Source organism: Neofelis nebulosa, chromosome 2 (assembly GCF_028018385.1).
Source record: "Neofelis nebulosa isolate mNeoNeb1 chromosome 2, mNeoNeb1.pri, whole genome shotgun sequence".
Taxonomy (NCBI): domain Eukaryota; kingdom Metazoa; phylum Chordata; class Mammalia; order Carnivora; family Felidae; genus Neofelis; species Neofelis nebulosa.
This window is the reverse complement of record NC_080783.1, coordinates 88554152-88581653: the sequence shown is the minus strand read 5'-3', so window position 1 is coordinate 88581653 and position 27502 is coordinate 88554152. Positions and strand designations below refer to the sequence as shown.

At 35.3% G+C, this 27502-nt stretch overlaps 1 long non-coding RNA gene across 1 annotated transcript in view; it reads left to right on the top strand.

Moving 5' to 3' along the window:
• Positions 1-27502, top strand: part of LOC131503748 (uncharacterized) — a 151430-nt gene that overhangs the window by 29990 nt on the left and 93938 nt on the right. Inside the window, exon 2 of the long non-coding RNA XR_009257579.1 lies at positions 17547-17690. This is a non-coding gene — a long non-coding RNA (uncharacterized LOC131503748). The remainder of the gene's footprint in view (positions 1-17546; positions 17691-27502) is intronic.

Sequence of the window (27502 nt, the reverse complement as noted above, 5' to 3'; positions counted from 1 at the left end):
TAGACTTCTAGAGTAGTATGCCTCATAATGAAATTGCTTTAATACTTTCAGTACTTTCCTATGGAAAGGGATTATTACAAAGGGCAATCACACCTGCTGAGTCACCAGCCTTGCGTGGATAGATTTATACAATAGTATTTAAAGACTGAAATTTAAGTAACAAATGTAGTGGAAATAACAAATGTCAAAGAGTATAGTAAATGCCTGCAATTTAATGTGTGGATGTTGAGCAGACACCAATAGAAAGATCAGAGCTCTTTGTAAGTATCACACAGCTATGGAAATTAAAAGTGACTCAATAAGCAAACTTTTGGCCAAAGCATATTTACTAAAAAGTTTCATTTCACCTGTAAATTTGAAGGTGTATGGTTTTGGTGTTGAGATGTGTATTTGTTACTCATCAGAGTTGGGCTCCCATGAGGGAAATTGCCATTACATTTCTACTTCTTCAAAAATGTAGATATTCTGAATTGGTATCACAAACTTTCCCATTGATATATCATTAGAACTAAAGACTTCCCAATATGTTCAACTTTATGGTAAGAATTCCAAAGTTATTCTTAGTGATAAGTTTAATTTTTTAAAATGTATCTGAAATAGTGATAATTACAGAATGTACACTCTTTGCATAGATCAATACTATTTTATTAGCCTTAATATTATATAACGTATGTTCATTTCAAACTTAAGTTCTCTCAAAGTTCTTTTTATACACATTAAGATTTCTTTTAGACTAACATAAATTAAAATAAACTCTCAGAAATCTGTAATCCAGAACTGTGGTTCATCTTAACTCTTCAAGGTAGAATGTGAGAATGTTGAGGAAAATATTCACCATGGAACTAGCAGCCATTTTAATCACCCTTCTCTCAGAAACATCTGGCTGAAGCCCAGATACTTTATGCCTATGTTTAAAATGGGAATTGATTCCTGGAAAGAACCCAACTCCATCCACAATAAAATCCAGTGCTTTGTGGATGAATTCAGTTAGTGTCCCCAGTTGAATACAAGGAGAAAAGATAAACCTATGGTTATGGATATGGCTCCACAATCACATAGAATTTTACCCATCGCAATCAAATGGTTTAATAGCCTTCACAATTAAATAAATCGTCAGCTGCAGGAACATGTTGAGGCTTGTTTAAAACTGTTTCTAGGGATATAGTTTTGGGCCAAATTAATTTTACTTATGGTTCTTATGGTTGTGTGGCACTTCCTACATTTCATGGATGCCTTACATATCCTTCTTCAGCTTATTCTCAATGTTGTATCTGAAAATGACTTTCTACAGCTCTCCAGTATTCCACCAGGACTCTGGACAAAGAACAGTTAATCTGTGTCAATTTGCAGACAGTCACTGGGTTACTTTTCTCCCTGCGTGCTCTCTGCTAACAGTTGCTTGGACAGTAAGGCCTGTGGTAATGAGATTTTCCTAGACAACCTGACTTGCTGGCAAGTCTCAAGGGCAGGGGTGGAGAGATTATAATATTTTGGGTCTTCAATGTAGGTCACCCTGATGGATTTTAAAAAGTGATCTCACAAAAGCAAAACATAATTTAAAATTATCTGCCCTTCACTTTGAATATGCCAATGTCTTCTTCTTTAAAAAATTACATCTGGGCTTAGAAATGAGAGCAGCATGTCATTTCCTTGAAAAAGAATAAGGATCTATACAGAGTGAGTAAATTACTACGGTGGTAGGGGTATACTAAAAGGAATATAACAGTGTTAGTGGAAAAAGCAAGCGCATAGGCAAGGTGATGAATGAGTGGTTTATACATTGAATCACATTTGGCTTTTGACACTGACCAAAATTCATCCTTCAAAGAGTTCACGTTTTTTTCATCAGTTTACCTTTTCCTTTTCTTCCTATAGGACTCCCCCATTTCCCCAGTGCAACCTCCCCCACCAAACACACACACACACACACACACACACACACACACACACACACACACACAAGTACACACACATTCACGCACAAGGGAGCTATGGGGTGACTTGAGGGCAAATAAAAACAAATTGAACAAAAGACTTAAAAATAACTAAACAGCCTTCTTGATTTTATTAGGAAAAAAGGCTTTTACATAAAAACTTACAGCTCCTTTTTAAATTATTTCTCACAGTATTTAAGAGAACACTACATTCTCTTAAAAGTAACAAAAAAGAAAATGCAAACTACAGTTTATTTTAGGCTACCTAATTCTATCCACACACGACTCTTTCTGTATTTATTTCACTCTGTATAGTACTGGGTTCTCATTCATAGGACCTTCAAAGTTTCACCTTCAGAACCACTAGCCCAAGACAAATTGGCACAGCAGGAAGTGATAGTTGGTCTGTGTGACTCAAGAGGGAAAATATACATTATTTCTTTCTAATCTTCTGAAGCACATTTGACTTGATTCCCATGTCGATTTTCATTTTGACAAGATAGATGGCAAAGGAAGCGCAATTGTATAGATTTGCACATTTATTCCCATTTTCAAGGCATGAGTGGAGAAATCTTTCCTGGCTGATGACTTAACGTGTCCTGTCACTCTCTTCTTAAGTCTGAACGTATTCGGAGATCAGGATGCTGTAATTTGCCGTTGCAGTGTCCCATTAACTCAGTGGGCTGAACAGTACTTTGAGGTGTCAAGGGCAAAGAATTCTAATCCAACTGCCGCTGATTTGTTATATCCACCAATGAGGCAAGGCACACTAACGCCGGGGGGTTAATTTTAAAAACTACCTTCAAGCTCAGGAGGAGATGAGCTCATATAGTAGGAGGGATGGATTTGTGAGCCTCCCTTGCCACTGTCTTTACCCACCGCAACCAAGACATGTGCTGAAGCTGGCTGCTGTTAGAACTGAGAAGTCTGGCACTGGGGAAGATTTTGCCTTTATGGAGTCACATAACTTATGTCTTAAAGTCTTACATGATCTGTTCATTTGGTTATCAGGTAAACTTCCATAACCAAAAGAAAGGAATAGAGTCTAAAATTCTTTTTCACAAATCTGCCCCTTACGCAGGCCTAGAAATTGCTTTTAAAATGCCAGTAGACTATGATCCAGTGCATTTTGAAATTTAAAAAAGAAAAAAAAAAGCAAAGCATCAGAATATGGTTTTGTATTTGAGAAGAAACATCCCATTTTCTGAATTCAAAATCTAAATGTCTTAGGTAATGGACATTGCATAATAGTGGATTTCATTCTCCAGAATGTCTAATTTCATCATTCAGGGATGGATTTTTACAAATGTGTCATGTGCCGTGGTTTAGGGCTCACATAACTCACTTAGCTGTTTTACTTAATAGTCAAACTTTCTACACACCATTGATGAAAAAGAAAGGCAAGAGGATGATTGACTATGTGAAAATCTATCACAACTCCAGAAATTACCTGCAAATTATCAATCTCAAAGTGGAATTAATCTAACCTATTTTATTTATACTGTCATTATATATAAGATACTTTAGCAAAATTTAGGGAGGAATCAAACAATTTATGAGGCATGGTGCCTACCATCCTAAAGTTAACAAAGTTGAAGGAAACAAAAATAAGTAGTCACGCACACATACACACACACACGCACACACACAGATATAAACAAGACATTCCATTTAAAGAGGTAAAGATAATATCATGATGCTATAGAAGAGTAGAAAGTTACATAGGTGAGATGATATAACTAGAACATCAATTATGAGAAGATATAAAAGATATGACAATATGCAGAGACTTCTTGTATACCCAGCTTGTGCTAATGTCGACATGTTTTATAACAATGGTTCTTTTATCAAAACTAAGAAATTAACCTTGGTTCATTACTTTTAGCTAAATCAGAGACTTTATTGGGATTTCATTAGTTTCTACTGATGTCCTTCTTCTCTTCTAGAACTCAATCCAGAATATAACACTCTATTTAGGATATAAATAATTTTAATTCATAACTTCCATCATCAATTATAATCTTGATATAGGTTGTATGGTAAGATAAAATTAAGTTCTAAAGTCAGAAATGCCTGTTTTTTTGTTTATAAATATTTTGTTTGTTTATAAATATTTTGAAGTTTATGTATTTATTTTGAGACAGAGAGGGAGAGTATAAGTGCATGCACACACGAGTGGGGTACAGGCAGAGAAAGAATCCCAAACAGGCTCCATGCTGTTCTCACAAAGTGTGATGCAGGGCTCGATCCCACAAACCATGAGATCATGACCTGAGCTGAAATTAAGAGTTAGATACATAAGCCACTGAGCCACCCAGATGCCCCCAAAATGCCTGGTTTCAAAATATTCTCTTGCTAATTATCTTACAACTGTAACACTGGCTGTGGAACTTAATCTTTCTATGTCTAAGGGTTCTCACTAGTGAAATAGGAATAATAACATTTCCAACTTCTAGGTTGTTGTTTTAAGCAAAGAAATGTATTTAAAGTGCTTAACTGTTGTCTGGACCTAACATTGAATGGCTGTTAGTAAATATTATGTTTGATCATACTGATTCACTTAAAAAGTGGAAGTGTGCATAACTGAAATGAACCCAGTAATTTAAAAATATCTAATATGATGCAAGAATGCCCATGTAGTTTAAATGTCAAAATAACATTACATGTCCTAAAAGCTGGAATTCAAAATAGAGACAAGGTTTTATAGGGATCCTATCTTAAGTTGGATAGGAATAAATGAATAGGATTTTGATACACAAGAAAAAAAGGTGAAATATTTTAGATGCCCAATTAAAAGGGCACAGAACAAATCTGAAGAAGGAGAAGGAGATGGGTTTAACAATAACAGTAGATTCATGAATATGGGTAGTTATGGGAAGGCTGGAGATGGAAACTGGGACCAGGCTTGATGGACCTTCAATGTCAGGGTAAAAAGATTAGACAATTCTGTAGGCAACAAATTGCCATTGGAGATTTGGTTTCACAAAGGCATAATTTCATAAAGCAGAATTTATTGGTCATGGGATGGGTCCTTTTGGAAGCACATTAACTCTCGTTAATGGCCCATTAGGGAGATATGTGAAGTACCAAAAAAATTTTAGGCTATATAACAGGATTCCTAGACATGTGGACAGGTACTGAATTTATACTCAAGTACTTTGGAATAGATATACTTTGGAGCTTTTTAATGTAATTTTAGCTCTTGTGCAATAATCACAAGAAACATTTCTGGATCAATTTTCATTTGGAAACCACCCACTTGGTTAATTGCAGATAAGAGAGTTGTTGAAAATCCTCAACGGTTTATTGCAAATGTAAGATATTTTGGTCTACATCCTATTGGGTTGATATGAGAAACATTTATCAAGATTTTTATTGGCATTTTCTCAGTCATAACTTTCATATTTATTGTTTTAGGTGTAACAGATGTTATTGCACATACTCCAAGATTTATTTGTGAATATTCTCCATAGATCCACAGTATAAAATAGTGATATGAAATACTAAGGATAATTCCTTTGGACTTGGTATCAAAAGGTTCATGTCCTGGCTTTAGTACTTTTAAGTTATCATCCATGTGACTTGGACAAGTCTAGTTCTTTGGGCTATATTTTCTTCAAAGAGAAAATATGATATATAATAACAACTTCTCAAAGTTAGTGTAAGGATCAAATTAAATACTGAATGCAGTAGCACTTTGTCAATTGCAAAAACTTATACAAATATCAGTCATTATTTTATCATACTCTCCAACTCTTTCAGTATGCTACAATTTCCAAGTTTGGGATTAAGAGAGGTGAATAATTCATATCTATGAATTTCATTGTATCAAACTCCTTTTACCTTTATTTCCCATCAGTTTGTCATTTATGTCATAAAAGAGCCAATGAAATACCATGAATTTTACCATGGATATTTTTTTCTCTGGATCCATTTCCAAATAAAGGTGTCAAGCAGGTGTAAAATAACAAAAGGGGTAAAATACTGGGGAAAATGTGAAATTAAATGACTTATCTGTCAAAAGAAGTGAACCATTTATTCTTCTTCCCATTAAGCTGACGATAATCTCTTTCTTTTTACCCTCAGGTTCAAAACATATCCTTCTTTCATTTCTCATAAACATTCCCTAATGATGTTCTCAAATGAGAGAAAGGATTATAAATGAGATAGTCTGACTCATGAAGAGAAATGAAGAGCTCTTTAAAAAAAAAAAAAAAAAAAAAACATCTTCTAAGGAAATGGATTCCATAGTCAGGCAGTTGTCCCCAATTCCCAGAAGTTCAAGCCCAGTGATTAGCAAGGAAAGCCAGAGGTGATAAATAGATTTGTAGAACCTCTTGGTTTTGGTGAAATTTTTTCAAATGAGTAAATGATTAAAATGGCTCAATGAAAATCACACGCAAAAGGGTGAAATATAATGACTATCTGATCTGTTAAAAGGAAAAAGCTTTTAAACTAATCGATCTTTTCCACAACAATTTATGTCATAGCCTTTTAAGATGATCCCATCTTAAATGGGGAAGTGACAAAGAAATATATATCTAATATAGTTTCTCAATGGATAGATTTTCAGTACCCTAAGAAAATGCCTTTGAGAGCTTTCATTTTTAAAGGAGAATACACATTAGATTCTTGTGGATGATCTTACATTTAGTTTTATCCTTGTTATTGCTAAAGGTTAGAAAGTAGGAAATTGAGACCAAGACTTTTTTCTTTAGACTTGATGGGCAATCGTGTAGCAATCATTTAACCTCCATGTGCTTCATTGCTAGCATCTCTCAAAGGAGTACACTAATGTATGTCACACTAATGCTTGCCATCCATCTACTTCATGGACACATTACAAGGGTTAACTAATAAGGCTGATAAGCACTTTGCAAATTCAAAGTACAAAGTGGAAGTGCTAAGTAAGCTATATAGAAAGAAAAGACCCACCTGATGGTCAAGTGATTTGAACTTTCAGTGATTAATGGATTTCATGAATACTTTGATCCATTCTTTGCAGTAAAGTAAAGCCATTTTGGTATTTTTTAAACTCATTTTGAAGATGTAAGGAATAAACATTGTATGCATTTTCTAATTTGAAAAAAAAATGTTTCGTATTACTCAGGTGTTTTAGTTTTCAAGATAAATTACAGTTGTGCATCACTTTTTATATAGGAATCACAAGTTTTTTTTATAACTCTGCTATGATATTTTCTTGCAATCAAATATGTCATAATGACAGAAGAATAAAATACCTTAATTGGTCAGAAAATCCAGAAGGACAAAGAATAAGTTTCTCTGGGCCTCTGAGGAAATATATCTCAACCGTGAGAAAGAAAGATCAACTCTGAGGGAAAGAATGTTTTTTGTTTCCATCTTGGATTAATATTCAGCCCTAGTCATACCTACTTCAGCTGTCAGGAAGGAGACTAATTAGTGCCAGTGATGATGGGAGTTTTTGTGATGCCAACTTTTGTCTTTTAAGAACTGGATTAAACTCAAAATCATTTCCCACACTCTGCAAAATGAAATGCTTTAACTATGTCTCAGCAAAGTCACAGATGAAATCATTTCCATCAGACGTTGACATTATGGTTATAACTAGAGGTGGACAGCAAAGTACAAAGTAAGGTAATTATATAGGATAATGCGTACCAATCAGACTTTGTGCTGTGTATGAGTTTGCTCGGGCTACCATAACAAAATACCACAGACTAGGTGGTTTAAACAACCAGACATTTATTTTCTCACTGTTATAGAGACTAGAAATCCATGATCAAGGTGCCAGCTAATTCAGCTTCTGATGAGAGCTCTCTTCCTGACTTCTAGACAGTTGCCTTCCTGCTGTATCCTCACATGGCCTTTCCTCTATGATCATGTAGAGACAGACCTTTGGAGTCTCTTTCTCTTCTTATAAGGACTTTGGTTCTATCTAATTCAATGGTTTCACTGAACCTTAAATACATCCATAAAGTCCCTATTTTGAAATACAGTCACATTGGTGGTTAGAACTTCAAAATATGAATTTTAGGGAGACACAATCCAATCCATAACACAATGACATGTTAGATAACTAAGACCTAAATTTTCTTTACTTGCCTATTCTAGATACTTGCAGAACTATAACTATATACTTTATAAGTGTCTAAACTAAGCATGAAACAAAATTCTCCTCTTGTATTAATTTCTGTGTGTAATAATGTATATTTTATTTAAATGACAGTGATGTAGTTAGGAGCAGTATGTCAAAATCAGACTGTCTCCAATCTGTAAACAGTTGTTTGAGGGTCAATAAAAATGTCCCTTATCTCTCTAAGGATCAGTCATAGAGCTAGTTGAATCAAGTGAGTAATACGACTTTACAGATGTCACTTTTCTCACTCCAATAAGCAACACATAGTACCTGGTTTGTTTCAAATTCAACCAGAGAGAAAATAATTTCAGTCTATAATCCTTAGACTAAAACAAGACCTTTTTTTAATGTAAAAAGTGACTCCCTAGAAGCCTTAGTATTGAGTTAAATTATGTAAGATTAAATAATACAGAGTCTTCCCAGACTGTCATCCCCATTTGAATGCAAATGAAGCAACATACTTGCCCCGCCCCCCCGCCCATCCTAAACTTGAAGGTACTAAGTGTGTTGGTCTTGAACATTAATTGCATGATTTACTTAATAGTTTACACTCTTACCCAATTTTTTAAACGTTTATTTATTTTGAGAGAGAGAGCATGCATATGAGTGGGGGAGGGTCAGAGAGAGGGAGAGAGAGAATCCCAAGCTGGCTCTGCAGTGTCAGCACAGAGCCTGACGTGGTGCTCAATCTCAGGAACCACAAGATCATGACCTAAGCTGAAATCAAGAGTTGTATGCTTAACCAACTGAGCCACCTACGTGCCCCTCTTTCCCAATTCTTAATTGATTTTTAAAATCATATTAGCATCCAGTAGTACTCCTTTTGTTATTCTAATAAGGAGAAAGGAACAGAGTTTGCATGAAGGAAAGACCAAATGCCAGTATTGCCCAGCTTATGAAAAAGATGGGGCACTCATTTGGATGGAGACAATAGTGAGATAATCCCCAACACACAGTTCTCAATATCTTACACCCTGAAGAATCTACATTCACTAATCAACAATCACATTTCTTTCACCAGTGGTGATTTGGTTGCAGAAAATAATCATCTGTCACTTTGAATTTGTGCCAAAATTTGAATTTTTTTCTATTTAGCTGTTTTATTATGATTTAAATTATGTATGTATTCTGGCTACATAGTAAAATGAAACACCCAAATACAGGAAGCTCATACTAAGTTTTATGTCTGTATACCTAGCAGGCTATAATCTTTCAATATTAAAAAATATACATATGAATGTGTTAAATATCACCACCTTTGACTTATTTTGACTCTCTTTTTTTTTTAAATGGGAGAGCAGTTATTCAGCCCTTGACTGAATGTAAACGTCATTGTGTTACTCACAAGGGAGGAGAGTCAGAGGAGTTTATTCTGTGACTCTCTAGGCCTCTATTTCTCTAGGGTTGAGTTTTCAATTGCTTATTATTCGGCCTCCAAATAAATGCTCTATTGAGACTTTTTCACAAAGGTTACTATGAGGGAAGAGAACAAATACAGCTTTTGGTACAGTGAGGGGAAAGTTGGAACACAGAGCAGCTGTGGAAGAGGGATCCACTGAGGATCCTGAATATTAGTTTTCCCGAATCTGTCAGCTAGTGGGTTCAGTTGTAATCCCCCAAAAGGTATGTTTATGACCCAGAATCTGTGAATCTGGCTGTTTTTGGAAAAGAAATTTTTGAAGTTGTAATCATCCTGGATTACAGTTGTCCTTAAATCTAATGACAAAGTATTTATAAGAAGAGAAGGAGATACAGAGGAAAAGGTCATGTAAAGATGTAGGCAGAAATTGTAGTGATGGAGACACAAGCCAAGGACACATGGAACCACCAGTAGCTGAAAGAGGCAGGGGAGAATTCTCCCCAAGAAAGTTCAGAGGGATTGTGACCCTGCTAACCCTTTGATTGTAGATTTTTGGCCTTCAAAACTTACGATGTGATAAATTTCTGTTGTTTTAAGCCATCAAATGTGTGGCAATTCATTATAGTGTCTCTAGGAAATTTATACAGCCAATAAGCCAGGTAAGTGATTTGGTAAGAAAAGATCATGACTAGGAACTATGGGTGAAAGAGTTAAGAGAAAAACTGCATTATTTCTGCACCCAGAAGGCAGGTTGGACCAGAATTCTCGTTGGTCAGTTAATTGCACTGGTGTCAAGTCTATGGGAACTCTGACTTCCTTCAAGTGGCCTCCATGGATAATCCCAAGGGAACATGTGCTTATTCCATCTTTTGAGCTTTGCCCTTTTGCTCTTTATCAGCAATGTAGGAATATTTCAGTGGAAGGATAAGCCCAAAATGTCCTGTCTGTAATGACCACATAATAAACCAGCTTCACTGAGCTATTTCAATACTTATTAAAGCAAAACCTAGAGCAGTGTAAGAGATAAAAAATCAAAAGAATATGCATGAGAGAAATACAGAAAAACCATGGTTTGTGAACACAATTCATTCCAAAAAACATGCTTGTAATCCAAAGCACTTGTATATCAAAGTGAATTTCCCCATAAGAAATAATGGAAACTCAGATGATTTGTTCCACAACTCAAAAATATTCATATAAAAATAATTATAATACTGTAATATAATACAAAATAATAAAGAAAATGCAAAATATAAAGAAAAATAAATTAACCTGCATTTACCTTTGAAAACCTTCGTGGCTGGTGTGAGGAAGACAAGAGAGATGAGTGTTATTATGTAGGACAACTTTCACTGTCACTAATGGAATCACTGCTATCTATTGGCTCAATGGAATCTTTTTCTTTTCCTGGAATTATAATAAGAACCTATCCAATAACACTTGCTTTGCCTCCTTTTAAGGATTTTGTGGAAATGTGATATTGCATTGACCATCACCCACAATCCCATAGTGAGAGAGAGAGAGAGAGAGAGAGAGAGAGAGAGAGAAGAAACATTGGCTTAGTTGTGATCATGTGATGTTTGGCATCATGTACTACTCATGTTGCAAGAGATTGCTCATTTATCAAATTAAAATTTATTAGAAATGTTTGCTCATCTTGCAGAACACCCACAGAAGAAGTTACAATCTAAGGTTTTACTGTATGTGATATGAATAGCTACTAAAAAACTCAATTTAGCAGGGAAGTATTATAAAAACTTGAAAAGTATTGATCCTTTGAGATATCATGACAAGGCAGATGGACTTGACATTGGTTGTATGAGCTCAGGAATGGCAAAGAGAAGAATATCTTTAGATAAATAGGAACATCATTTTGAGGTCAGTGGTAGGGGTATATTCTGCTTATCTGGACTGTTAGCTCACCTTTCTGAATTCTGTGGTTCTGCTTTAAGACAATAGTGGTGAGAGTAATGATCTTAAGGGTAATTTGTTAAAGAGGTCTGGTAATTAGAGGACGTTTAGACAAAATACATTTACATTTTACATTTACATAAAATTTACATTTACGAACTCAAAAGAATATTTTTTTTTTATGCCAGGCCCTTCTTAAGGTCCTGGAGACACCATAAGGAATGACACACACACAGTAGTTTCCCTCATAAAGTGATCACTACAACTATACTTCTAAAAAGCAGTTTTGTCTAAAGCACACAAAGCAAATCAATTTGTGGCCTATGAGCTTTCCACTTTGTTTGGTCCTATATAGTTGCTGATCTGGATCCCATTATTTATGTCTCTTGTATGCCTTCAAAAGGCATTAAAAAAGCCACTGGGCTTGTTTTTTCCAGCAATTATGTTAAAGCCTTTTAAAGGTCCATTTTGGGGCTCAGTTGTACTCCCAGCACTATCTTGAAATGCAAGGAAAAGAGGCTCTTTTGTCCCCCAAATTAATTTGACCCAACTATTAATACCTTTCATTTGTCTATAACATTTTAATCTTTTTTAAGGAGTTTCATGCTTGTCTCATTTCATCCTCACAAAGGGGAAGTTCCAAGGCCAAATTGTTCTCTACAGTGCCAGCTGGCTCCTTGAATTTCTGGCTTTGACTTCCCAGTGTGCCACTAAATACTGAACAGGGAAGTTAAACAGGAACTTCCTGACACCGTATTTCTGTCCCAGGCAATGGCAATTCACATTCGCCTACAATTTATTCTTCTCACATGTGAGCAGAGAAACAACTTTTTCTCATCAGGAGAGCCCTGACTTAGGCTTAAGATGTCAGAGGATAAGTCTGATTAGGAAACACAAATAAATGAACAAAATGACTTTGGAAATGATTCTGCAGTGAGGGACACAGTTTGCAAATTTCTTATTACCATTTCCTTTTTAATGAAAGTGGTGTTCTGGACCTTCATTTGCCATTAGGGTGAATAAAGTCAGGCACCATGTATCACATTTTCGGAAGCAAGTTGTTGTAACATATGGCAACATGCTCGGATGTCCTGGATGTTAACAGACCAACCAGAAGGTCAGAAACTGAAAATTGTGTTGCAGAATGGCTTGAGTGAATGTCTTAAGTTTATGAAGATAAAATGCTATCAATATATATTTTTGTATACTTCAACCTTTAGGAGCAAAACTATAATGGAAATGAAGTTAGAGATAGCATTTAAAGTATGACTTAGTCTTTGTACTGTCATATTTTAAGGATCCTCTGAAATTTTTAAACCTGGCAAACATATTTTATAACACTTCAGATGAAATAAAAGATTTTCAGTTTTCTTTTTTCTTAAAATTAGTGATATGCATGAAGATATAAAACTTAGATTTCCCAAGAAGTTGTTTTGTTGAGGCAATTAAAGTATTATTAATTAATACTAAGTATTAATTAGTATTAGTAATTAGTATTTACTAATATTAGTAAATATTAGTAAAGTATACTTTAATTAATTAAAGTATTATGTTGGTGGCAGAAAATCACAAGACTCAGAATAAATGATACATATTCAAGAGCAAGATACATAATAGATCAAATTTTTCATATTTTCATAAGTGGCACAAGAATAACCTTAAAAACAATATTCGAGACAGTATTTTTTCAGAGTTTCTCAATACAAATGCTTTGAAACTTATCTAATACCAAATGTGTGTATCTACATTGGATGCTTACTATGTAAACTGCCCAAGATGTAGCATTAAGAAATGGGGCAGTGTGTTGGGAGCATGGGTAGTTCAGTCGGTTAAGCATCCGACTTTGGCTCAGGTCATGATCTTGCAGTTGGTGAGTTTGAGCCCCACCAGGCTCTGTGCTGACAGCTCAGAGCCTGGAGCCTGCTACAGATTCTGTGTCTCCCTCTCTCTCTGCCCCTCCCCCACTTGTGTTCTCTCTCTCTCTCTCTCTCCCTCCCTCTCCCTCTCTCTCCCTCCCTCTCCCTCTCCCTCTCCCTCTCCCTCTCCCTCTCCCTCTCCCTCTCCTTCTCCCCCTCCCCCTCCCTCCCTACTACCGTCCCACTTTTTCTCCCTCCCCTTCTCAGGAATAAATAAACATTAAAAAAAATTATACAAATAAGAAACATCTGTCTTCTTGGTGAGAAGTGTAAATAATGATACTGAAATGGAATTTACAGTAAATACCAAGAGTTAAAAACATGTCTATTGTCTGACTCCTAGGAGTCATGCTTTCAAGAAACCAATAATAAAATAATCTAAAATATAATTAGTAACTGAAAACCTTCTAAATATCTAACCGGGAATCATTTGGGACTTTATAGTACATATATACAGTATATATATACTGTATATATGTACTATACACAATATATACTGTATATATGTATATATGTATATATATACACACAATATATATATAATAATTTATATATAGTATTTGACAATTATATGATATAATTATACATAAGAGAATATTATATAGTATGAAAGTATCTTTTTGAATCTTCTAACTATGATCAAATGCTTATAACATAGTATTGACAAAACAATTGAAAATAAAATTGCATGAACAGTATGACTTCAAATACAATACCCTAATAATTTATATTTGTGACAGTGGAATTATAAATGACATTTAAAAACTATTATATTCAACTATATTATTAAAGCTTTCCAATAACTTAATTTGTAAAATACTGTAAAATTGTCTGGAGAAATGGGTTTTCATGTAAAGAAATCCTTGGAGAGTTACGCTTAGGAGCAGAGAAGCAGTGAGAGTGAAGATGATTCATTCTAACATACATTAAGTAGACTTCTGAAATATTGCTTTAAATCCTACAGGATGCTTTGGGAATTGTACTCATCAAGGGGATTCTCTCACAAAAAGGAGCAATGGTACTTAGTGGCCTTTTCTTTCATATCATGTCTTTTTCAGAAATCACAAATGTATCAAAATTTGTGATTGTGCCTTGTCCCTAACTTACCACACAGTGATTATCTCTGAAGAGTATTCTTGGTGGGGATATTCAGGGACTAAGTGCTCTCCACAATGCAGGGAAGAACTAGGTTGACTGTTTTTATTTACAATAATTTCTCAAAAACTATCTTTTAGGCTTTTGAACATGAATTTCTCACCATATAGAAAAAAATCTCTGATCTGATATTTCAAATGAATCATTTCACATTATTAAATGATTCACAAACAAACAAAATATTCATTAAACTAAGCTAGTTAATATTTGTCTTAATCAGCTAAAATAGGAATGTTGAAAATAGGAAAAGAAGGATGTTTGCAAATGGGAAAAAATGAGAAGCTAGTATTTACAGAGGATCCATACTGAGCTCCTTAGCTGTGATTGTGGGGGGGGGGGTTCCCCAACTGATCTAGATATTTTTATATTTTTTCTTTCTAAGGTACTGCCACATTTAAGTCACCATGATAGAGAACAGATTGTATTATCACCCTTGCTAGTAATCGATTCCACATCTAAACAAGGAAATTGAGAAGAGTTTACAAGAAAACCAATAAGAGTTGGTAAAGAACCCTAACATTAGTAACAGTGGAGATCCATTATGACTTCTAAACTTGAAGCCAAGGAGGAGTAATTACTTGAGAATCAGAGAAAACAGATACAGGAGAAGACCACCTGATAGGTGATAGAAGTTATGCGCTGGGTAGGAGCAATACTGCCAACTGCTGTGATCTGTCTGAGAGGCAGCCAGCAGGATGGATAATCTGATCTCGCATTCCTCCTTGCTTCTCATTGACTAAAAACTTCAAAAGAGAATGTGTTGGTTCAACCCACAAAGGTTAGTCTCAAAGTCACAGACCAAGAAGGAAAAGGGGTGCAGAACAGATGTGAAAAATGCAAATTATTCAGGACACATATATTTAGTGTTGGCATCTTTTTAATTTAATCCTCACTCTCTTTCCTCAGCAGGGGTTGCAACTATATATATGAGTAAAAATCAACTGCCTTAACTGTGAAGAAGGAATAATGGTAGTCTTATGAGAGAGGGTATAAAGTAGCTGATATTCATCTCTTTCAGAAATTCTAAAGAGAAGTTAGATCTCTATGGTTAGAACTGAAAGAGACAGAAACTTATGGGAACTTTTTCATACAGACTTTGTGAAATTCTAGACCAAGCAGAGTAACTTTAAGGCCCATGTAACAAAATGTGGGTAAGAGCTGGAGACCATGGCCTTCTCAACATCTCTTCTTAGAGTCTAGATAGTAGTAAATTAGAGACTTTCATAGTCAACATGGATGGTGGGCTTTTCATGGCACCAGCACTGAGGCGTCACCAGTAGCTAGACAAGAGGAAGACAGAACATGGTATAAGGAAAAGGGCAAATAATACTTGGTGACTGACTTTGACAAGAGATACCACCGTACAGGGGCAGCAGCCACACTGTGACTTCAAATCAACTTCATTAAAATTATGGCGAGATGGGTGGTTGAGAGGAGATGGGAGAAAATAAAGGGAGATGTGCCCTCAGCCTGGTGAGACTACTGCCTTGATCTGAGGTTTTCTGCTCTGTCTACACCAGTGGCCACAGGGCTGGTCCAGGCTGGAGTACCCACTTCGACCAGAGAGGAGTTATGGAGAAGAGATATTTGCAGTAGAATAAAAGGGTTTTCAGCTTTGAACAATCTGTTAAAAATTGTTTAAAATATTTGTCACCTCTAGATTTCCCTTTCAGTGTCGCTTTGGTTGTTTTCCCCATCTGTCTCTGACTAGATGCTAAACCTTTGAAGGCTCACGTATGGCAGTCTTTTGGGACTCCCAGTGACAGCATGGGGATATTTTGATGGGTTCTGATTTCCTAAAACCAGGCTGATATTACTGCATGTTCCTGTAATTCATTCATTTACAATCAAATTGACCTCATATTATGGTCCAGGTTGGTGAATCTTGACACAGATGAATCTGAAGTACATTATGCTAAGTGAAATAAGACAAAAAGAGAAAGACAAATACTGGATGGTGTCACATATAGGTGATTCTAAAAATAAAAAAAAAAGAAACATTTTTATAGAAACAGAGAAGAGAATGATGTTTACTAGGGCCTGGAGGGAGGAGGCAATGGAGTAATGTAGGTTAAAAGGCACAAGATTTCAGTTACTTATTTCAGAAAAATATATTTTGAGAATTGAATGTATGGCATGGTGGCTAGAGTTAATACAGTATCGTATACTTGAAAGTTGTTGAAAATAGATCTTACACACTCACCACACACACAAAAATATTACCTACATTAGTTATGTGAGGTGATTTTAGTAATCATTCTACAATTTATATGTGTAACAAGTCACCATGTTATATGCTTTAAATTTATACCATTATAATTGTCAATTATTCCTCACTAAAGTCAAACAAAATGATTGCTTAGTCTTGGAATATATGGATATTATTTCTGTTATCATCTATCCTAAGGTTAAAGTCTGGATAACATGAAGGTCCTATAAGAGAGCCTACCAGGCAAAGCTATCCCTAACCACCCATTTCTATAAATGATTTTGTAAACTAATGTGTTATTACCTTAGTTGGGATGTGGTAATTCACAGTACAATTACTACACTTAATATTTTGGGGATGAGGAAGAAGGGAAAGGGAATAGAGTTCACATTTTTCATATTTTTGTGCACTATAGAGAAAAATGATAGAAATAAAAAGTGGAGTGTCACCATTTGAAAAGTAATCAACTACTTTAATTATAACTTTGATGCTTATCCCCATTCAAAATTTCTTGGTCGTGTTTTTCATTGTATTGAGAAGCCAGGGAAGAAAAGAAAAAAAGAAATGAATGATAAGGCAATGGTTGGTAACTTTCTGGAGTTCAGTTAATTCATTGGTGAATATATTTCTTTTATCTCCGACAAGCATATCAGAATCTATGTTTGGGTGTTTAAACTGTAGGAGGTAGATCTTTTAACACCTTGCTAGCAGGCATCCACTGAACAGCCCAAATGATGGGTGTTATGGTCTCTGCAGTATAATTAATGCTTGGCAGTACTGTATAAATCCATCAGCTCTGTGGTATCTTGGTCCTTGCTTTTAAAAAGGAATCGTTTGAGTTCTTAGTATCATATGGTTGTTAAATATAATTTTGAAGTAAATATATTAATCCCTATAGTTTCACCATAATAAGACTGTTTATTCTTTTATTCCTTCTCCATAGGTTCAACAGAGTTCAGCAAGTTCTTGTGTTCACTCTAACACAGTATACACTGTGAAACTGCTTTATTTCAAATTAGATGTGACAGAATAATAGGAGTAGAAATGACTCAACTGGCCTTTGTGACATGGTTGGTTACTGGAAAAGGTAATTTATTTCAAATAGTGATTTTAGAGCATTGATTTATGATGGAATATTTACACAATTAATAGTTTTAAAAAGTGATTTTTAAAACACAATTGAAAAACAATGACAAAGATGAAGGATCTTTATTAATGGTGTGTTGATTAGTGAATATGGATTCTAAACTACAAAAAGTTCAAATTTTTTATAACACTTTTTTTTAATGTTTATTCATTTTTGAGAGAGAGAAGAGACAGAGAGAGCACAAGTGGGGGAGGGGCAGGGAGAGAGGGGGAGAGAGGGTACAAAGCAGGCTCTACACTGACAGCAGAGAGCCCAATGTGGGTCTTGAATTCACAAACTGTGAAATCACGACCTGAGCCGAAGTGAGACACTTAACCTACTGAGCCACCCAGGTACCGCAAAAAGTTCAACTTTTGAATGTGAAATATATATTGATAGTCAAATCATTGTATCTTTTACCTGAATGAGGAAAAATTATCTTATATGAGAAAAATGAAGTCTACATGTTATGAATTTACATAACATAATTTAGTGTTATGTATAGGAGCAGTTTGGGAGCACAATTTAATTTACTATTTCTTGGAAGTGTGTCTTCAAATGTAACATATTTTATAATTGAATGTTAGGAAATCTTGATTTCCTAGATTTGAAGAATCCAAAATACAAAAATAATTAGCTAATATGCTATTATAAAAACAAATTTATATTTATGATGATGGAAGTTATCCTGAAGGTACACAGAATATAAAAAATATATTGTTACAAATGGATCCTCTAGCTAATTGTGTCTCAAATCAAAGAATTATGTTAATACCATTGAGGCAGTTTTTATACACAATATATGGAGAGATACTGCCAAAATAGTACTGATCAGTTTTTGCTGTCATTGATCTTATTTTTTTCTTCCAAGTCTCCAAAAACTGTTAAGCACCATTTGCAGACTGCCAAAGTTTTGTTTGGTGTGTTTGTATGTATGTGCACCCTCTCTGATTTACGCAGGGGTTATATAGCAGCAATACAGAATCACCTTAAAGAACTGATAATGTCTCCGTAACATTCAGAGAAAGAGATGAAGAATATCCTGAAATTTTAGTAAACACTGGGATGCTCAAAATGCTAAGAACCAATAAAAATCCTTGCCATAGCTTTTTCATAGTTTAGGTGGAAATGACCTAAAATAGAATAAAATAAATTACCATACATTTTTAAACACAAAACTGGTTTAATGGAAAATAGCATAATTTTTTAAATTCCTCATTAGAAGTCTGATTTATTTTTATTGTTTAATATATAGGAAAAACCACAAAGCTACAATAAAATTAACTGAATGCTATGAAGAAAATGATGTATCAGCTATTTCCACTGACTTTTTAAAAAAATGTTTCCTTACAAATGAATAAGCAAACAAACAAAAAGCAGAACCAGGCCTATAAACACAGAGAACAAACTGGTGGTTACCAGAGGGGAGAGGGTGAGGGAATGGGTGAAGGGGAGTGGAAGATACAGTCTTCTAATTATGGAATGAATAAGTCATGGGAATAAAAGTAATACATAGGGAATATAATAGGGTTGTATGGTGACAGATGGTAACAATACTTGTGGTGAATGTAACATAATGTATAAACTTGTTGAATCACTGTTTTACACCTGAAACTAACATAACATTGTATGTCAGTTATACTTAAAACACAATTTCCTTCAGTTTCAAAGACTCCTTTCCCTAAGTTATTTGTATGTTTTCAAACCAATACTGTAGCAGAGAACTATATTTATACTTCAGAGATAAAAACCTGCTTCTTAACCAGAATCCATCTTGTATGGTACCAATTATTACAACAGCTTAATTTAAATGTTTTTGACAGAACATTTATGCTGTTTGGTAGGTGGCTAGAGTACATGGAAAATTCCTCCAGCAACACTTGGTAGGTCCCTAATGCCATTTAAAAAAGTCTTGATTCTGTCTAGTCAGTCATTTGCAATTTGCCCACTAGGAAATCTGTTTTGTGCAGATTGTGTATTTATTTGAACAGTATAACAGATGTAGAGTATATTTTGCCTTGCACTATTTTTCCTTATGTTTAATTGTAAATTACTGCCAGAAAGAAGATGTAAAATACAATCAAGTAGGGGAGAAAAACACTTTCAGAAAAGCAATTTTGATCATAAGCATGTGGTATCTATAGAAACTGTTATGTTGGAAAGGGGTTTGCCATTTCAGTGATCAAATTAAGGAAGGTATCATTAGATCTCTATTTTAACATAGCAATTTTGTTACATATTACACTTTAAGCAGCTGAGCTGCTACATTGCTAATTTAGCTTTTCAGAATATCGGAATCAGAAATTCTTTTATTTCATAGGAAACAAAAGGAACACTGAATATTTGAGATTAACAGTTTTCTATTTATAAACAAATCTATGGTGTTGTGGTAAGATATTTTGATGAACAGATCCCTCAATAAGAACTGTGTGTTCTGCCTCTTCCAGGAAAGGCAAACACAATCTATGAGTCTATCAGACCTGGCTAGAATCAGAGAATATACAGGTGTTATATTAGCTAGAGGAAATATTCTCTAATTCCTGAAAGCTGAGCACCATATGAAGTATTACAGCATTTTTAAATAACAATAAAAAGCTAGGGGTAGGGGGGAAAGGAAGAAAAGAGAGAAAAATAAGCTGCATGGTTCAATTCCATGCTGCTTTTTGTTATTCATAAGTTTCCATATACCATGAGAACAAATTAAGCTATGGATTAACCTAGTCCTTTCTTCAATTTGTATACAGAATGTTCTAGACTCTGTTATGAATTACCTGTACTGTTGTTGAGAAGTACTTCCTATGCCACAGGTTCTTTCAAGGTAGTGGCACTTAAGGGCCTGAACTCTGATCTACCTCCCATCCTCTCATCCCTACCCCTGCTAGGACAGGGTAAAAAGATTATGTTTATTGAATTATTTTCTTGTTTTCCTTAGTCTTCCTCAGACCAAACACAGAGAATGATTTTTCTCTAATGCTAAATGTATCCATGCCTTCAAATTAAGCCCCATTGTACCAATTACCTTTATCATTTTCTAGAAAATTTCTCCAGGTGAACTGCTATTGAAATTTAATGGTGTTATCCACTTAATAAGTTATTTATGGTTATCACCAGTGAGGGGAAAAATGACTTTTTAGGAGTACTGAGAACTATATTTTCCCATCTGTGTCTTCAGTTCAAAGGTCCACTATAATCTTTTATAGAGATACTCGTCTTTATATTTATTTTTCCTCTAGTTGGTACCTCTCTGAAAAAAAGCCATATTCAGCAAAAGTCATCAAGCTTTAGCTTGATGACTTGATTTACATGAGCACACTACATGATCTAACTCCAGCAATCCAGGCCTCATGTCAATGAGAAACAGAATGGACAAAATAGTATGTTTCAAATTTAAAAGACAGTATGTCGATGTCAATTTTTATCCTCCCATTATCTCTCTGTTTGTGCTATGGGTATTGGGTTTTCCTTTCTCTTTCTCACTGTAATATTCAGTTGCTCCCTCTTGGCTTCCTCCATTACACCTTAATATGATGGCAAATCCAATGCTCTAGTTGTATAAGATGAAGCATAGTTCCTCACTCCTCCACAAATTTTATCAACTTTTTATTTAACCCCAAGTGGTCTTCAGGAGACTTTATGTGAGATAAGCACCACAAACAAAGGGCATTGTAATTGTCTGGAGGTTTGGTTTATTGTTCTGACTGTATAATATATAGCTACTGCACAAAGAGAAAACCTATTCTCCACTCTCACATTTCAAATGAAATTTCAGGATACTCTGACAGACACTGAAATGCTTCTAGTCATTATGTACTGAATCTGTAACAATAACAAAAATAAGTAATGAAGACTGAATTTTAATGTATGGGGAAGTAAAATTATTCATTCAGCCTTTCACTGCATCAGGCACTGTGCTAAGCTATGAAATACAAATTTAATTAGGTCATCCTCAGGGAACGTAGTTCTCTAGGTGAAAGACACATACACAGATATATTTGTTAGATTCCTGATGGAAATCAATGCCACAGTCAAAGGCGTAAAGGATGAGAGTTTAATGAAAGGACTGTTTAAAAGGGAATGAGCAGGAGAGAGAAGAGCAGGCACCACCAATAGCAGGAAGCATCTAACACCCATGAACAGGAAGACTAGAGGGTGGATCTGGAGGGGCAAAATGAAAATACTCAGGAAATCAGAAAATTATATAGTAAGCAAAATAAAAGAATGCCTAGCCTAGGTAATCTTAGAATCACAGAGGATTAGTGGGTAGGGACTGAGGAGTGGATGGAAACAGATAGGAGCAATCTCATTCCTTTTTGTGTGATAGGCTCCTCTACTTTCCATAATGCTTTGTAGTGACTCCACTGCTACTTCAGAAGTGAGGTGGTAATACTGTTCATGATCATGAATTGTTTTATGCAAAGATGATAGAATAGTGAGGTATTTATATTTTTTAGAATATATAGGATAGTTATTTACTTTTTTCTTTGTGTAATAAAGAAGCATATGCTTGGGGCGCCTGGGTGGCTCAGTCGGTTAAGCCGACGACTTCGGCTCACGTCATGATCTCGCGGTCCGTGAGTTCAAGCCCCGCGTCGGGCTCTGTGCTGACAGCTCAGAGCCTGGAGCCTGTTTCAGATTCTGTGCCTCCCTCTCTCTGACCCTCCCCCGTTCATGCTCTGTCTCTGTCTCAAAAATAAATAAACGTTAAAAAAATTAAAAAAAAAAAAAAAAGAAGCATATGCTTCTGTGTAATACCCAGAAGCATAGATGGAACAGCTTTTCATATACCTTCCATCTTATAGAGCTGCTATTGTTTGCTTCTCTTTATAAGCCTCTTCTTTTGCCACCCAGAGGAGACATACTTCTTTGGATGATGCTCAGTGAGACTGTGGGGAGTGATTTTAGTTAAATAATTTGTAGTTTAACTCTTGGTTCTTTGATTCTAAAGAGATTACTTAAATAGCCTGTTATGGACTGAATGTTTGCATCTTCCTCAAATCCATGTTGAAGCCCTAACTCCCAATGTGACTATACTTAGAGATGGGTCTTTATGGTGGTAGGAAGATTAAGTGAGATAGGGCCCTCATTCAATAGCATTAGTGTCCTTTTTAAACCTGTGTGCTGTCCTCCTCTCTCTCTCTTCCTCTCTCCTCCCTTTCTGTTTCCCCTATGTGAGAACCCAATGAGAACAGAGGAGGAGAGCTTTCACCAGGAAACAATTGACCAGTACCTTGTTCTTGGACTTCGTAGCCTCCAGAATTGTGAGAAAGCAAATTTCTGTAATATAAAATGAGCCACCCAGTCTGTGATATTTTATTATGGCAGCCTGAGCTGTCTAATACAGACCCAGAAAAGTTAATAAAGAAAAAAAAAATCCAAAACCCTTAACTAGAATTTGGACTGAAACCAAACATACTCAGATCAAGAGAACTTTCCTAGAGTAGGTGATGCCCTAACTGAGTTCGAGAGAATAAAAAAAAAAAAAAGACTCAAGACCCTAGTAAAGCAAGAAGAAAGGGAAAGTCATTTCATGAATCAGGTTTACATGAAGAAGATAAAGAGGTAAAAAAATAGCATAATGGTGCAGAAATGCAAGGAGTTAGTAAAGGAAAAGGTTTGAAAAAAGATACATGAGACATGAGATTATTAGGATATACATAAGATGCCTAAAAAATATTTGTAAATTTGCAACATACATATCTAATAAAAATCCTCCTTTGAATTTAGGTCTGTGGGTGTTTGCTCTCTGGATGTGCTCTTACCATGATTGCTTATTTGGAACTAAGCAGGCACATTAAGGGATACTGCATATTGTTTATGCTATTAAAAGGGGTACCCCAAGTTGACCTTCCCCCCATTTTTTATTCATTTTATGAGGCAGTCTTCACACACAAAAGGTAACGTTTAGACTTTCTCTACGTAGTTGTTTCAGCAGGCATCAAAAACTCTACAGATTAAAACATATAGGAAGGAATGCAAGGAGGGAACACACAGCAGTATAAGATAAAGCTCAAATTAATTTAGTCTTTTTTTTTTTTTTTTTTTTTTTTTTTTTTTTTTTAATTTTTTTTTCAACGTTTTTAATTTATTTTTGGGACAGAGAGAGACAGAGCATGAACGGGGGAGGGGCAGAGACAGAGGGAGACACAGAAGCGGAAACAGGCTCCAGGCTCTGAGCCATCAGCCCAGAGCCTGACGCGGGGCTCGAACTCACGGACCGCGAGATCGTGACCTGGCTGAAGTCGGACGCTTAACCGACTGCGCCACCCAGGCGCCCCAAATTAATTTAGTCTTAAGCTAGAAAGTTAGCCAAAACCCTGATCTTGAATCTTGTTTCTTTTTTTTTTTTTTTTTTAATTTTTTTTTCAATGTTTTTTATTTATTTTTGGGACAGAAAGAGACAGAGCATGAATGGGGGAGGGGCAGAGAGAGAGGGAGACACAGAATTGGAAACAGGCTCCAGGCTCCGAGCCATCAGCCCAGAGCCTGACGCGGGGCTCGAACTCACGGACCGTGAGATCGTGACCTGGCTGAAGTCGGACGCTCAACCGACTGCACCACCCAGGCGCCCCAAATCTTGTTTCTTAAAAATAATATGTGACAATAATTTCCAGTGATTTAATTACCTTAACAGACCAAAATGTTGTGTTAAGTAGTTAATAAACAAAAGTACCGCATACAAAGATCATCTCTTCCTTAAAGCAATTGGTGTACTTTATTTCCTGGTTAAAAAATAAATGTTAATAATATTTTATTTGCCCTAAGAAGCACATATTTCCACATTTTGAGATCTCTAAAATAAGGAGGATTCCTAAAATCAAAGCCTGCCAGGCAACAGTTATGATGTAATTGATATTACTCAGCAAACCTGAAATGAAATCATAGTTGTTCATATTGTCTTCACATCATTTGAATTATGTGCATTATTTGTACTGCAGGTGTAATACTTAATTGCTGCTTACATGTCTTTTAAAAGATGACACTATGACTCAGCTTGGAAATAAAAATGTGTGTGAGTAGGAAAGCATGGCAACACAGCAGATTAATATATGATTCAAAAAGAAATCCATGGCAAGGCAGAACAAGAATCCCTTTGCAATAGGTGTGGTAAACAACTTTCAAGTGATTTTTACAAACAGTATTCTGGAGTTAAGGTGAAGGAGTAGTATGGGGACCCTTAGCTTGTCTTGTCCCTGAAACACAGATTGGCATCAAACCATTTGGAACACCTAGGAAATTGATCTAAGGATTAACACAGAAATTCTGCATAATTTAAGCCAGAGAATTTGGCAGTAATTTTGTTTTCTTCTTCCAAAATGACAAGATGGAGGAATTCACCCCAAAATAAGACTAGAAAAAAATGATGGCCAGGAATTTAACACATACAGATATAAATAAGATGTCTGAACTACAATTTAAAACCACAGTTATAAGAATACTAGCTGGGATTGAAAAAAGCATGGAAGACACCTGAGAATCCCATTCTGTAGAAATAAAAGAACTAAAATCTAGGCAAGCCAAAATTAAAAATGCTATAACCAAGATGCAATCTCAAATGGATGCCAGGATGGTGAGGATGGACAAAGCAGAGCAGCAAATAAATGATATAGAAGATAAGATTATGGAAAATAATGAAGCAGAACAAAAGAGGAAAATGAAGGCAATAGATCACGATACAAGACTTAGAGAACTCAGTGATATTTTAAAGAGAAATAACATTCGTATCATAGGAGTCCCAGAAGATTAAGAGAGGAAAAAGGGGCAGAAGGTTTATGTGAGCATATTATACCTGAAAATTTTTCTAATTTGGGGAAGGACACAGACATCAAAATCCAAGGAGAACAGAGAACTCCCATTAGTGTCAACAAAAACCAACCATCACCAAAGCATATCATAGTCAAATTCATAAAATACACAGACAAGGAAAGAATCCTGAAAGCAGCAAGGAACAAAAAGCTTACAGACTTAAGCTACAACAGAAGGCAGATCAGGTTCAAAGCAGATCTGTCCACAGAAAATTGGCAGGCCAGAAAGGAGTGGCAAAATCTAGTCAAAGTGCTGAATGGTAAAAATATGCAGCCAAGAATTCTTTATCCAGCAAGACCATCATTAAGAATAGAAGGGGAGATAAAGAGTTTCCCAGACAAACAAAACTAAAGGAATTCATGACCCCTAAACTAGCATTGCAAGACATTTTAAGGGGGAGTCATTGAGTGGAGAAAAAAACAAGATGAAACAAGACAAAACAAAAGACCGAAAGCAACAAAGACTAGAAAGGACCAGAGAACATCATCAGAGACACCAACTCTACAGGCAATACAATGGCACTAAATTCATATCTTTCAGTAATCACTATGAATGTAAATGAACTAAATGCTCCAATTAAAAGATATAGGGTATCACAATGGATAAAAAAACAGAATCCATCTATATGCTGCCTACAAGAGACTCATTTTAGACATAAAGACACCTATGGATTGAAAGTGAGGAGATGGAGAACCATCTATCATGCTAATGGATGTCAAAAGAAGGCTGGAGTAGCCATACTTATATCAGACAAGCTAAATTTTAAAACAAAGACTGTAACAAGAGATTAAGGACATTGTATCATAATTAAGAGGTCTATTCACCAACAGCATTTAACACTTGTAAAATTTATGACTCAACCTGAGAGCACCCAAATATATAAATTGATTAATCACAAACATAAAGAATCAAATTGGTAATAATACAATAATAGTAGAAGACTTTAACACTCCACTTACAACAATGGACAGATCATCTAAGCAGAAAATCAACAGGGAAATAATGGCTTTGAATGACACGCTGAACCAGATGAACTTAACAGATATATTGAGAGCATTTTATCCTAAAGAAGCAGAATACACATTCTTCTCGAATGCACATGGTACATTCTCCAGAATAGATCACATACTGGGTCACAAATCAGCCATCACCAGTTTCAAAAACATCAAAATCATACCATGCATAATTTCAGATCACAACACTATGAAACTTGAAATCAACCACAAGAAAAAATTTAGAAAGACCACAAATACTTGAAAGTTAAAGAAAATCCTACTAAATAATGAAAAGATGAATCAAAAAATTAAAAAGGAAATAAAAAAGTACATGGAAGCCAATGAAAATGAAAACATGACAATTCAAAATCTTTGGGATGTAGGAAAAGTAGTCGTAAGAGGGAAGTATATAGCAATCCAGGCCTTCTAAAGAAGGAAGTAATGTCTCAAATACACAACCTAACCTTACACCTAAAGGAGCTGGAAAAGAACAGAAAATGAATACTAAAACCAGCAGAATAATGAAAATAATAAAGATTAGAGCAGAAATCAGTGATTTCAAATTTAAAAAAATTAAAAAAAAAACAAACAAACCAGTAGAACAGATCAGTGAAACTAGCAGCTGGTTCTTTGAAAGAATTTACAAAATTGATAACCCCCTACCCAGATTTATCAAAAAGAAAAGGAAAGGACAGAAATTAAAAAAAAAAAAAAAATTAAGAATGAAAGAGGAGAGATCCACAGCCAACACCACAGAACTACAAACAATAAAATAATATTATGAGCAATTATATGCAACACATTGGTCAATCTGGAAGAAATATTTAAGTTCTTAGAAACATAACTACCAAAACTGAAATAGGAGGAAATAGAAAATTTGAACAGACCCATAACCAGTAAAGAAATTGAATCAGTAATCAAAAATCTTCCAACAATCAAGAGTCCAGAGCCGAATGCCTTCTAGGTTAATTCCAC